Below are 13,273 nucleotides of genomic sequence, written 5' to 3'. Positions count from 1 at the left end.
TTTTTAGGTTTCAAATATCGTCCTTTATTTAATTTTTTTTCTATATAAATAGGCAAAATATCTGGAAGATATGCTCAAGTATGACTCGTTCTATAAATATAACACTCCGTTCAGGCCAAGGATACTTGATTTTGCATTTGTGGATATGCTAGAAATAGGAGAACAAGCTCCTGACTCGTAAGGAATATCTGTATTTGTGTTTTCCTCTTTCAAATTTTTATCTGCATAAGCTAACCGCATCTTATTTAACAAAGTAATGATTTTGGGGTATGGGTGGCAACCTGGATAACAAACTACAGGAAGACGTATAGTTATACAATAAATGTAATTTTCTTTTGCTAAAAAAAATAGTACTTCAATTGCTAATGTGTATGGTTTTGTTCATAAGGGTAAGTGGATCTTTTAGACCTGAAACATTTGAAAATGCACATAAAGGCTTTGCTAGACTATAATAGAACTTATAAAATTTGTATTAGTAAAGTAAGGGATAAAGGACACTACTTATATCTAAGATTCTAACATCGAAAATATCTTTTGATTTATTTCATGAAACTATCCTTGCCATTACCTATCTCCTAGATACCAATCCTGGTTGAGATTTTAAGCCTATTCATTAAGGTCTATATATATTTGCCTTCATCTCCTAAATATACTATGGAGTATGGAGGATTTAGTTCAACAAATGAAATGAATAAATAATGGAGAGAGTAGTGACCTATGTAAACTAATTTATTGCTATTTACAACTACAAATGGTGTACAATGATCTCATAAAATGTAGGTTCATAACGGCCCCTTGGAGTCTTTTCCAGTGCACGCATCTGAACAAGCGTGTTCCATGCATCTTCAACAACTTGAGGATCTGGTGCATCTAGAGATTTTTGCAGCAAAATTGCCATCAAAACCATGACAGTTGATCAATGTACAGAGAATTAAAGGAAAAAGTGGGAGAAAAAAGAAAGGCGGGGAGAAAGAGAAGGGGGTGGGATAATGAAAAATACCTGGATATATCTGCTTCAAATACTGTAAAAAGAAGCCACTCTAGACAATGTGAAAAATGAGGGTTCTCAGCTGATAAATCTGCCAGCCTTAAAGCTTCTTCAATTTTGTCCCTGATGAGCGGATAATTTATACGTTTTTTGGCATTGTTTTTAGTATGTTTTTAGTAAGATCTAGTTACTTTTAGGGATGTTTTTATTAGTTTTTATGTTAAATTCACATTTCTGGACTTTACTATGAGTTTGTGTATTTTTCTGTGATTTCAGGTATTTTCTGGCTGAAATTGAGGGACTTGAGCAAAAATCAGATTCAGAGGCTGAAGAAGGACTGCTGATGCTGTTGGATTCTGACCTCCCTGCACTCAAAGTGGATTTTATGGAGCTACAGAACTCAAAATGGTGCGCTTCCAATTGCGTTGGAAAGTAGACATCCAGGGCTTTCTAGCAATATATAATAGTCCATACTTTGGCCGAGTTTAGAAGACGTAAAAGGGCGTTGAATGCCAGTTCTATGCTGCAGTCTGGAGTTAAACGCCAGAAACACGTTACAACCTGGCGTTCAACTCCAGAAAGAGTCTCTGCACGTGTAACATTCAAGATCAGCCCAAACACACACCAAGTGGGCCCCAGAAGTAGATTTATGCATCAATTACTTACTTCTGTAAACCCTAGTAACTAGTTTAGTATAAATAGAACTTTTTACTATTGTATTAGACATCCTGGATTGTATTTTTGATCCTGTGATCACATTTTGGGGGCTGGCCATTCGGCCATACCTGGACCTTTCACTTATGTATTTTCAACGGTAGAGTTTCTACACTCCATAGATTAAGGTGTGGAGCTCTGCTGTTCCTCATGAATTAATGCAAAGTACTACTGTTTTTCTATTCAACTCAACTTATTCCGCTTCTAAGATATTCATTCGCACTTCAACATGAATATGATGAACATGACAATCATCATCATTCCCCCACGAACGCGTGCCTGACAACCACTTCCGTTCCACCTTATATTGGATGATTATCTCTTGGATCTCTTAATCAGAATCTTCGTGGTATAAGCTAGATTGATGGCGGCATTCATGAGAATCCGGAAAGTCTAAACCTTGTCTGTGGTATTCTGAGTAGGATTCTGGGATTGAATGACTGTGACGAACTTCAAACTCGCGAGTGCTGGGCGTAGTGACAGACGCAAAAGGAGGGTGAATCCTATTCCAGTATGATCGAGAACCTCAGATGATTAGCCGTGCTGTGACAGAGCATTTGGACCATTTTCACAAGAGGATAGGATGCAGCCAATGACCACGGTGATGCCTCCAGATGATTAGCCATGCAGTGACAGCTTATCGGACCATTTTCACAGAGAGGATGAAAAGTAGCCATTGACAATGGTGATGTCCTTACATAAAGCCAGCCATGGAAAGGAGTAAGATTGATTGGATGAAGACAGCAGGAAAGCAGAAGTTCAGAGGAACGAACGCATCTCCATATACTTATCTGAAATTCTCACCAATGATATACATAAGTATTTCTATCTTTATTTTCTGTCTATTTATTATTTATTTTCGAAAACTCCATAATCAATTATTATCCGCCTGACTGAGATTTACAAGATGACCATAGCTTGCTTCATACCAACAATCTCCGTGGGATCGACCCTTACTCACGTAAGGTTTTATTACTTGGACGACCCAGTGCACTTGCTGGTTAGTTGTATCGAAGTTGTGAATGAAAAAACGATTTATTAAGACGTGCATACAGAGTTTTTGGCGTCGTTGCCTGAGATCACAATTTCGTGCACCAGTCCCTCTAGCAGAAACATAAATAAATAAAAGTAAAACCAACTGGGGATCTGATAGATAAAAACAATTTCATTAAGATGAGGAGAAGGAAAATACAAATTGGGGATAAGCATTCCCTTATAGAAAATTAAAACCAAAATACAAAAGATTTATCTATAACAAATCCACTTTTTTTGGGGAACATAGATTTGATTAGAACAAAAAAGAATTTGCAAAAGTGGATACGCCATCTCAATGTATATTAAGGTATAGCAACCTTAAAAGATATGTGACAACAACACACAGATACAAGTTCAAATGATATCCATGTCTCCATCTTTGTTGGTGTAATCAACTAAGAAACTGAGAAGGTCCCTTCTCCAATCCTGCCACAAAAAGTATAAGGATGAATAACTATAATACCTGAAGAAGATGACGCAACAAATAATGCAATATTGTTTGTGCTTGAGGAGATGAATCAAAACATGGAAATTCTGAACCAGCTGAAAATGATATTCTCTGAGAAACACTAACTACTACACCAGCATTTGGAAGAAGTCCTAGAGGGTATACTTCGCGATCAAACTCCAGCTCCGGATCCAACTAAAATATTGAATCCCAAATCAGCATATTTAACCGATTCAAGAGTAAATGATGGTTGAATTTTTTCAATGGCTAAAAGTATTGTTTATATTGATAGTATATATATCAAGCAAATTATTTAAGTTGATGAGAGTATCTTTCAATAAACGCAAGCAAAAAGAAACAGAACAGAACAGGACAACTGACTAACCAAGTAGTTCACTAAAAATGATACCAAACAACCAGATAGAATATGAATCAAAACTACAAAAATTAGTGATCCCACATTTTCAAGTGATTCTTTGTGATAACAATATCTACAAAAAGGCATCCAAAGGAATATATTACAATTACAATAGTTTTTTAATTTTGAGGCAACAAGTTCTAAAGTTTCACATTATGTTCAAGATAGCCTACAGAATTATAAACATTTTTCTCGGTTGATTTATATCCAAACCTGCAAGAAGTCCTCCTGCTTAAAAGAATTAGCACCTGGAAATGGATACCAAACCTGCAACAATGAACTTTCATGTAAAAATCTATCAGCAAAGTAAAAAGGAAATTTACTAGAGGATTCATCAAATTCAATAGCGATGTAAACCAAGTAAAATTAATGGAATGAAAAAGATTTAGACTTCTCTGAACAATAAATAGCTTTATTATTACCAAACTAATAATGATAAAAATAAATAGCTATATTAACAGTTCTTTAAAAAATTGGTTGTGTTTTTAATTATTATTTATTTTTACATTTACAGATAAGCTATTCTTTCTGTGTAATACTCATTTAAGGAAAGTGTAAAACTATGTATAGATAGAGGTAAGCCAAAAATTTAGTTTACAAAAGACTCATAAATAATGCAAGTGATATTCAAACTGAAAATATCATGCTCCCGCAGGAGCATTCTTCTTATGATTCAAAACATTCAGCAGATAGATTAACAAAGTGCCTTGAAGAAAACATATTCCATACCTTGCCACCAACAATGCTCCAAACACCATCACTTTCTTCTTCAATCTCAGAGGCAGATGACTCGTCAATAGATAACTTTAGAGGAGGCTCCTGGCATCAAACATTAGAGTTGTCAGGAAAGGAACAACTTATTTTTTATGCCTAATTCAGATACTCAGAGATATGGAAATTACAAAACTGAAATGAAATTATAGTGCCATTTCAAGGAACAAAATTATAATTACCCAATCACCTTCATATGGTGATCTTTAATAGATGAAACAGAAGGGAAAACTTGAAAATTGTACACATAACCGTGTGAAATATTTCCATCTCCACCAATATTTGCCAAAACTATTTTCCTCAAATCATTTGAACTGGGTTCCTTATTTGATGACAGCGGTTTTTCTCCAACAATCTCTCCATTAATCTGTAGTTTCATGTGATTAGGGCAAACCTGTAATGACACAGATAGCTACATCATATATGTGGAATCGCAAGAGAGGAGGGAGGAAGTAAAGAGAAAAAGAGAGACAATGGAAAAGGATTAGTTTCTCAAAGTAAAAGCAAGAAAAATGCCCTGTTATTTGCTAACTATTATGTGCTTTAAGGGAAGGTTTATTGTTGAGGAAATTGCAAGTCTTTTCTTTTTGTTCAACTTTGTTTACTTCTTGTTTTTAATTAAATAAAGTAAACACACAACATCGAATGCAAATTGGTCAATGTCTTAACAATAATAAAATGTAAGTAAAGCCAGGTCATAGTTATAGTTCAGTGATGAAAAAGCTATACACCGAAGAAACATGCAATATATTGGACACAACACAATCTTCAAGTAATCATAGACGATACCTCACATCCAATATGAACCCAATTTTGCAATGGAAACTCAATCTACAGTTGCATATGAAATTTCTGTCAAGGAATTGATATTGCCAGTATCAGGAGCTTCTTCATGTAAGAGAAAAAGCGGTAGAAGATTAATTCTCTTGTGATAATCTATAACAAGGAAAGGAGCACTTTCAGAAATATCAGAACAAACCTGCATACCAATTCTTCTGAGTTTTATAAAAATGATTTGTAACATGCTCTATGAATTATAATTAGCCAAACTTCAAAGATTTAGAGTTGTATTACTAGTTATGATATAAATGAAACAGTCGTATATGAGATAACATCAAATAGCGTGCTATGGTGAATCATAATAGATGCAGTGAAAAATCAAGAATCAAAAATCAAATAACAGAATCAACTCAAGTACAGAACAGGAAAAAATAGAAGCATTAAAAAATCATAACAAAAATCAAGAATCAAGAATAGCAACCAAGAGAATACTAGAGAACTGCAGAAAATATGCCAACCAATACTTAGGAACAAACAAGAATTAACTCAAGAACTGAACAGAAAAACAAATAGAAGCAGTGAAAAATCAGACCAAAAAAATCAAGAACCAACCTGAGTCAGAGGCTCCATTCTTGATGATGCAGACAGAGAGTGGCAGAGTGCAGGGAGGAGTGGAGGAAGACGCGGTGGCTGCCAGAAAGGGAGAGGCGCTGGACGACGACGGCTGGACGGGGCTCGACGATGGAGCGCGAAGGGGCATTCAAAGAACTTCCATAGAGGAGAAAGACGCATCGTTTGCCCAGTTGAGTGGTTTAGCCTTCCTTCTCCTTTAGGTTCTTTAAATTCCGTGGGTGGCTAGCTATCGAGATCAATGCAGTCAATTATTACTAGGCTTTTGCCGTTTTGGTGTGCTTCAGAGGGGAGGGGGGCACGAATGATATTAGGAGAAGACGAAGAACAGATTGATTTTTTATTTTTTTATATGTTTTGCTTTGCTTCAGGGGATGAACGATTAGGGGAATTGTTGAAGACGAAGAATGATTGATTTTTGTTTTTTTTATATGTTTTTGTTTTGTTGTTTAAATTCATTGAAACTATAAAATTAGGACTAATTGAATTATAAAATTTGATTGAGTTAAAAGGGTATTTTTTTTTCTAATCAAATAAAGTAAGGATATTTAAGACTTTTAATAAAATTAAATAAAAAATATTTTTTATTTTTTTTTAATTAAAGGGGTATATTAGTAAAAGTGGTGATATAATATATATTTAAAAAGAAAAAATTAAATACTGATGTGAAAAATAAATTCCACGTAGCTTGTTACTACTTGTTCATATTTTTAATGTATTGGTACGTATGAATTTATCATCGTACCGTAGCAATCACCTTATTTTTTTAGTTAGATGTGGCAAAATTTCTCATGCCATAAGAATCATGTAGGACTGCTCAGAATAGATATTCAAAGATAGAATTTTTTTTTGCAAAGGCGAAAATGGAGAATAAAATTTCTCAAAAGACAACTATAGATCAGACTTAAATGAAGATCCCTGTCCTATTCTCCGTGATCTTTGAATTATGTGAATTTACTTAATTATCTTTAAAATTTTATGGTGTGTTATTTATTTTTTTGAATATGATATTAAACTTTACTTAATTTATAATTTTCGACAAGATGTATTTGTAAGCTGTTTCAATATTTTTAAAATTTTTTATTTTTTAACTTTTTTTTAAAAAAATTCATTAAATTTTTTATATAAATTATCAAAAAGAGATAGAAAATCAAGTCTTGCGAGAAACACAAGAGAATGGAAATGAGGGTAATATTTTTCACAGCGAAAATTGAGGATGAGGACGGAAAGAAGGTCAAGGTTCAAGAACAAAGAGTTTGGAGGCATCCCCATTCCGGTCTCCGTCCCGCTCCGCTGACATCTAACTCTACTTTTAGTACAAAATTTATAGTTACTTTAGTTTTTTTTAGTTGCAAAGTATATTACCATTTTACTTTAATTAGAAATTTTATATATATGAAGGAGTTGTTAATATGCTATTTTATTCTAGTTAAATTTACCACCTCATGTTATATTATGGATTGAAATAGTAAATACCACTAACATATTTTATTTGAAAAAATTTTTTTACTCAATTTAATGCATTCACATTGATAATTTATTAATTTACTTAACAATTAAATTTTTAAATTATAAAATTCTTTTGATAAAATTAAAAGCTTAAAGTAAAATATAAAAGATCTAATTTTAATAAATGTGGTAGATAAATACCGAAATTAATAATTTAAAGTAATTAAATATATTTATAATTTTTATTATGAAAAAATTAAATATAAATTTTTTTAAAGATAAAAAAACAATTTATTCAAAATAATGAATTATATGGACTAATTTATTATATTGTGAATATAAAAACCAAATCAAAATTAAGCATTTTTATGTAATTCAAAATTTTAATAGCCAAACTTTATTTTATTAATTTTAAAGAATTAAAATAAGTCAACTTGCAAATAAAAATGACAAAAAAAAATTACGAAAATAAATATTGTAAAATCACAAAATATAATTTATTTTAATAATTATATGTATAATTTATAATAATACTTAATAATATTTATAATTTAAATTAAACTTAATCTATCCAGTGCAATAAACTAGTTAATAGATAAAACAAGATTTCAAGTAAATATTCCACTCCTCACACTACTCTATAATTTGCCACTACTCTATTATGAAAACATATTTGTAACACTAGCACCCACCACTACTGCATCTTATTTCTATTTCCCTTGTTTGGTATTTAATTTTTCCGTTTCAAATATATTACTAACTGCAGCCTCCATGTAATGAACTAAATATTTCGTAACTACTCTCATAATTTATCTTAATGATTGTTATGCTATTTATTATCTACGTAAATATTTTTATTTTTTTTCCTGGTTAGAATCCAAACATCCCATTATATATGCAATCCCATTTTGTAAACGACCAATAGAAGTATCCATGCACCAAAGTCCAAATTATCCGACAAGTATTGTCACATCCCCCAAAATACGGTCATTAAAATGCTCTTATACATTATAAAGAGTAAACTATCATTTGTACCCACGAAAGTTGAAAATGCTGACATATTTATTCATAAAAAAAGGAAATTACCATTTGTACCTATAAAAAATAGTTTTTACAAGCAAAATTATCCAAACCCTAAAAAATTACCTAAAATCCCTAAATTACCCTTATCTTCACCACCACACCACCTCCTTCACCTAATCACCTTTCTAACCCTAACCCTCTTCACCCAGCCACCACCCCCTTTTTCTTTCTAATCTCAAATCCCACCACCATCTCATTTCCTTTATCACTACTATCACCACCACCACCACTATACCTCCATCATCATCTTTTTCACATGCAGCAGCAGCAGCAACAACAACAACAATAGAAAAAGCAGAGAAAAACGGTTCTTCCTCATTGAACAGCATCGACGACGATGGTGGCAGTGATACCCACCGGCGCTGTCGCCCTCTCCTCCTTCTCCGATCTCTTGCACGCTCTCTTCCTTCCAGACCAGCGACAACGACAGCGACGGACTCAATCAATGGCGGCGACAGATGTGACGGAGCCGGCAGCAGCAGGGTGTGACGGCGGCGACAGCTCCCCCTTCCTTGGTTCTGGCTCACATCTCCTCTTTGGGCTCCCTCAACAACGGCGACGATGATGCGATAGCGGCAGCGAGTCCCCACGTTGCCAGTGCGGTCTCGCTCCCCCTCCTCTTCTTTTCTTCTTCCTCAGGCGGGGGTGTGTGTGTAATATCTCCGTGTATGAGTTTTGGAGGAAAAGGGGGTGGTGGCTGGGTGAAGGGGGTGGTGGTGAGATTTGAGATTAGAAAGGGAAAGAGGGGTGGTGGCTGAGTGAAGAGGGTTAGGGTTAGAAAGGTGATTGGGTGAAGGAGGTGGTGTGGTGGTGAAGATAAGAGATTTTGCAGATAAGAGAGAGTGTGGGGGTAAAAAATCTGAAGATGGTTCTGTTGTTGTTGATGATGGTGAAGCCCTTTTTCTGGGTTGAGAATTCGAAGAAGCAGAAGAGAAAGAGAAAAGCAAAACACAGAAGGAAAGCGAAAGAAAGAGAAAGAGGAAGGAGTTGGCAGAGTTAACGGATTATGGCAGCAGCGACGAGCTCAGAAAATGAAAGGAGAGAGAGAGGATGGGTTAGTGGTGGTGGTGGCAGTAGTGGGAAAAAGATGAGAACATTGAGAGAGAGATAGAGGAGGGGGGGAAGGAAGGAGATGATAGTGGTAGTGGTGGAGAGAAAGGTAATTTAGGAATTTTATTTAATTTTTTAGGGTTTGGATAATTTTGCTTGTAAAAACCATTTTTTATGGGTACAAATGGTAATTTCCTTTTTTATGGGTAGATATATCAGCGTTTACAACTTTCGTGGGTACAAATGGTAGTTTACTCTTATAAAAATTATTCATTGCTAAACTTTTTTAATGAAGACCTACTTCATCCGGATAATCTCCATCCTATACACAATACTATTTTGTGGGTGTTTAGATTACAGTTTACAAATAAATAAGAGTTTGTATAAAATTGATTTTATAAACTTGATTTTAATAAAAAAAATAAGTTTGTATTAAAGTGATTTATGTTTGGTAATTTTTGTATCAAAATGGATTATAATAAAATAAATGTTGTTTGGCTTAAACTATTCAAAATCACATTTAGATAAAAAATTACTAAGATAGACATCAACTTAAATAATCTTTTTATATTATCCTATCATTTTAATTTAGATATTTAAATAGATCTTATTAGTTAATTTTATAATAAAATTAATATTTACTTACTAAAATAAAAAATAACATATAAAAATAAATAAAATATATTTTTAAATAAAATAAAAAATATAAATTGTAGATATATATATTTAATCAAATATGTTACATTTTTCAAGTATTAATGTGAGAATGTTAATTTAGTATTTTTTTACATCGTACTTTTATTCTAGTACTCTCAATCATCTTATTCTTAATATTATTAAAATTTAACATTTATGATTTTATTATTATCTATGATTAATTTTTTATTTAATTTATCTTTTTTTAATAAAATCATAATCTATATTATAAAAAATTATATTAAAACATACTATACGAAAATTATCATTATAAAAGAGAGTACTACAAATAATAAAAAATTAAAATTTATTTTGTAGTGATCGAAATAAATTTGAAAAATTATACTAAAACATACTATACGAGAATTATCATTATAAAAGAGAGTACTACAAATAATAAAAAATTAAAATTTATTTTGTAGTGGTCGAAATAAATTTGAAAGTTCTTGATGATGTTTTTTATATAGTATATTTTTAGTATTTTTAGTATTCTTTTTTAGTATGCTATAATTTTTTACTATTATTATTATTTACGTTTAATTTTTTGTTTAATTTACTTTACCTAATAGGATCAATAAATTATATTATAAAAAGATAATAACAAATATAATACATAAAAATCACAATTATAAAAGTGTATAATGTCAAACTAACAGTTGACAAAAAAATAAAAATAATAAATAATAAAAAAATAGAGCTTGTTCATACCCTGGGTCGAGCTATTCGATTCGGGATGTTCAGTAATAAAGCGACCGACCTCTTCAGGTCAGGCTATCCGACCTCTTCTCAAAGAGGTCGGTCGAATTGACAGGAAAGCCCAGTAAGAGGCCCAAATAGAGGAACACGACCCAAATCCAAAGGCAGTCCAAGCCTGTAGAGATAAGGGCGATTCCCTTAAAAGATAAGCTGACCTCAATGATGCAGGCAAAAATTAGCGAATTAAAAATTGTTAAAATATATACGTTGCAAGTATAGTTCTTAATTCGCCAGAAATCCGCCTATCAATTTAGAAAGGTGTCACAAAAAATTGAAATTAAAATACTGGGAGTATGAATTTCAGGTCGTCTCCCAACGAGTTGCAGAAAAGTGTGCTATTCTATTAATCAGAGGTTTTCAAAAAGATTTGAATTGGGCAAACAGGAATTTAAATTGATGAATTTGAATAATGTAAATAAAAGCCTTGACTGGGAATTGATTAGTTGGAATCCCTATTATTGTTGGAATGCTCTCAGAATTAATTGACAATTAAAGGTTATCTTGTTTAGTTATCCTTCACTAGGTGAAGGAAAGTCAAACAAGTTGGAATGCTACGTCCGTTCACAAGTTGCAATCCACTTAATTAAAAGGGATTGGTGTTAGTGATTGGGAGGCAATCCAACCATAAGCCCAATTACAATTTTTTTTTTCAAGCCTTCCAACTCAAGGGTTCCTTTCAATCAATTCCCCATCAGGTTAGGGAACTACTCGCTCATTGTGAATGTAAAATTCATAGCATATAAAAAGGAATTAAAGGAAGACATTGTAAATAAAAATTAAAATAGTCAATTAAAAATAAAGATGATCATTGTATTAAATAATCCTAAGAATATTCCAATGGTAAAATTAAACAAAGCAAAGAACATGGAAGAGTAAACCAAGTAAAGAAAACGAACTAGAATGACGAAGTCTTGATGAGGTAATAACTCTTCTCAGTGTTCCAATGCCAAAAAAAAAAAAGTAAGAGAAACTAAAATCCTAAGAACTATGAATGTGTAGAGAGAAAACCTAGAGGAGGAGTAGAATCTAGACCTAAAAACTAAAACTGTGTAGAATGAATGTTGTTTTTAGTTTCTGCATGTTCTCTGGCTCTAGTCTGCTGTTTTGGGCCGAAAATTGGGTCAAAATAGGGTCCAAAATCGCCCCCAGCGATTCTGCAAATTATGCAGATCGCGCATGCCACGCGATCGCGTCGCTCATGCGGACGCGTCATTCGCGTTTCGCTTCACCACGCGGGCGCGTCGTCCACGCCTCTGCATCGCTCGTGCTTTTCCATTTTGCGCGGTCGCGTCGTTCATGCGGCCGCGTCGCTGCGATTTGATCTTCTCCGCGCGGTCGCGTCGTTCATGCGGCCGCGTCGCTTCTCACTGGTCATCCCCTCAATTTCTTGTGTTCCTTCCATTTTTGCTAGCTTCCTCTCCAATCTCCAACTCATTCTTGCCCTATAAAGCCTGAAACGCTTAACACACAGATCACGGCATCGAATGGAATAAAGGAGAAGTAAAATGTATAATTAAAAGTCTCTAGGAAGCAGTTTTCACTCATGTAATAATTTCAGGAAGGAAATATAAATGCATGCTATTTTAATGAATAAGTGGGTCAGGATCATGATAAAACCACACAATTAAACACAATATAAACCATAAAATAGTGGTTTATCAACCTCCCCACACTTAAACATTAGCATGTCCTCATGCTTAATTGAAGGAGATAAAGTAAACAAGTATGAACATGCAGAAACTCATGCAATGCAATGCAATCCTATATATATGAATGCAACTATATGATTCTTGTCCACTTGATCAAAAGTAAAGAAGCTCTTCAAAACAATTACAAATCAAATTCCACTAATTCTATCATTATACAGTAAGACAGATAAAAGTGCAAGAAGATAGCTTATGAAAGCAGGGAACATGAAAATTCAAGCATTGAACACTCACTGATGATGTATGTACGCTCTAATCTCTCTAGTGTATAGGGTAATCACTCTATCCTTCTCTAATCATGCTCTCTAACTTTTGTTCTTCTCCTAACCAATCAACAACAGTTAATATACCAATGCAAACATCATGAGGTCTTTTCAAGGTTGTAATGGGGCCAAGGTAGGTAGGGATACATGTATGGTCAAGTGAGCTTATAAATTGAATCTTTAATTAACCCAAGCTTCAACCTAACCTATATAACTTGCATAACCTTAGAATTCATACCTAGCTACCCAGAATTCCCCTTTTACATTCCATACTCATGTATCAACTTTTTATTTTAATTTTTATCATATGTGCATTGATCTTTGAATTCTCAATTCAGCATTGGGGTAATTTTGTCTCCTTATTCATTTATTTATAAATTTTTTTTATTTTTTTATTATTATTATTTTTTTTAAATAGAAGCAAAAATAAACATAACTTATCAATGCACATAGATTTTTAATTCTTATAGTTTCACATGAGTAGGT

Source organism: Arachis hypogaea, chromosome 16 (genome assembly GCF_003086295.3).
Source record: "Arachis hypogaea cultivar Tifrunner chromosome 16, arahy.Tifrunner.gnm2.J5K5, whole genome shotgun sequence".
NCBI lineage: Eukaryota > Viridiplantae > Streptophyta > Magnoliopsida > Fabales > Fabaceae > Arachis > Arachis hypogaea.
The sequence above is the reverse complement of the archived record's forward strand: the minus strand, read 5'-3'. Positions refer to the sequence as shown.